Raw genomic sequence first — 1,956 nt, 5'->3', positions numbered from 1 at the left:
ACTACAAGTATTATATATGATCATTTGTCTGTTGGTATGGGTGTGGCCATGTTGCTAGACATATTTGTATACATTTTCTCAATGTTCATTCACCTGTCTATGAATCCCTACTGTTATCTTTGCAATATACATGATTATTTGACTGTTGCTATGGTCAAGGTTTTGTTGCTAGGCACATTTTCATACATTTTTTGAATGTTTATTCATTTGTCTTTAGGAGGACTTCAGTTTAGTTGTGACAAGTATGTCTTTAAGATTATTGTTCCTTTTTTGTGATATGATTGGCGTGGTCGGGTAGAGTTTGTTCAATGTTACATTATTTTCTAGCAGTTCCCAATGTTTCGTTAACGAGTCTTTTAGTTTTGACGTTTTGATGTTGGGACTATATGTTGTCTTGAAGACTAGAGGAATCTCTTGAGTTGGTGTCCGATTTTGGAGATATGTCTCCCTATTTTCATATCGGACCCCTTTTAACGAGCGAAACACTTCTGTTTCGTTGTATCCTCTTTGTGTCAACTTGTTTAAGAAGAATTTCAATTTAATCTTGAAATTTTCTTCATTACTGCATGTTCGTATGCACCTCATCAAGGTATACCACTTTCGTTTCTGAGCTAACCAACGAAAATTTTAATGTAGGGTGCATTTCATTTATTTGTTCACCCAGAATATTAAGTTCAGTTTGTGTGCCACGGAATAGCATGAATATATCATCTCTGAAACGTGTCCAAAGTGATATTTTATCCATGTGTGTTTCAATGATGCGGCACTCAAGTTTGTGGAATGCGATCTCTGGAGACGCTGGTTAGCCCATACTACAACCACATATTTGTTTGTAGTAATCTCCATTAAATTCAAACGTGTTGTATGTATAGGATCTAATAACCCATAGTTGATTACATGGTAAACGTAATGTCATACATGTATTTAACATTGATGGTGTCCCCTTCTCCCTCTTTCTACTGGTTGCAGGAATATTGCATGCTGTACGTGACTAAAACCAAAGGTTTTCAGGGGGAGGTGGCCCTAGATCTGAAGTGGCATGAGAAGTTTTCAAGGGAGAAAAACAGGTTGAAACGCTTCCAGATTGCATAGTCTAATTTACAGACCCTTTCTGATACCAACACTTCATGAAAAGTATACCCTTTCTGATACTAACCAGCAAAAAAACGACCCCTTTCGCGCGGACCCTCCCCGTATAGCCGTCTATGGGAGTTGCCCCCCCCCCCCCCCCCCCCGCCAGGGCCCGTAAGCCACGAACCATACACAACAATTGACGTGCTCGACCATGCAGGAAGTTAGGAATGGAGTGATGAGTGTGAAGCTACCAACATATTCATATTCATATTCATATTCATATTCATATTCACTTTCAAAAGTTCACCTATTCAATGTGAATATTATGATAGAGTATCAATCATGTTCATCATCAGATTCGAAGTCTTCCGAATGAGAACGAACGTACGTTTGGCAATGAAATAAATCAATTATATCCAAAAAGACCAATCATAACACAAACACGAAACAAGAACTGAAAAGACAAACTAGTCAGCACTAAATTAAAACATTCTGAATTTAAAAATCTGTGAGCAAAAAACCTAGATAATAGTTTAGGAATGTAGAAATACTGGCATTTCTGTTTGATAAACAAATTAAACTTTGGGCAAATAAATATGGGAATGATTATTTATCACAACAACTGTGACTGATGAAGAGACCCCTAAAGTTGGTTTTATGAAATGTTCAACAAAAAGGATCAAGTATTACCGATCCGGGGACGTATAGTTTCCCTACACAAACCAACTCAAAATTTTGAGGGTTCCAACCTGTATGTAACAACCCCACAGTTTAATCTTTAACATAACTACCATGCAACCTGGTTGAATTTTGTTCATGCTTGGAGTCCCATTCCCCCCTCTCATAAATCCATGCAAATCCAGTGGAAAGTATTTCAGTTGC

The sequence above is a fragment of the Glandiceps talaboti genome, chromosome 19 (assembly GCF_964340395.1).
Source record: "Glandiceps talaboti chromosome 19, keGlaTala1.1, whole genome shotgun sequence".
Classification (NCBI taxonomy): Eukaryota; Metazoa; Hemichordata; class Enteropneusta; family Spengelidae; genus Glandiceps; species Glandiceps talaboti.
This window is presented reverse-complemented; position numbering follows the sequence as displayed.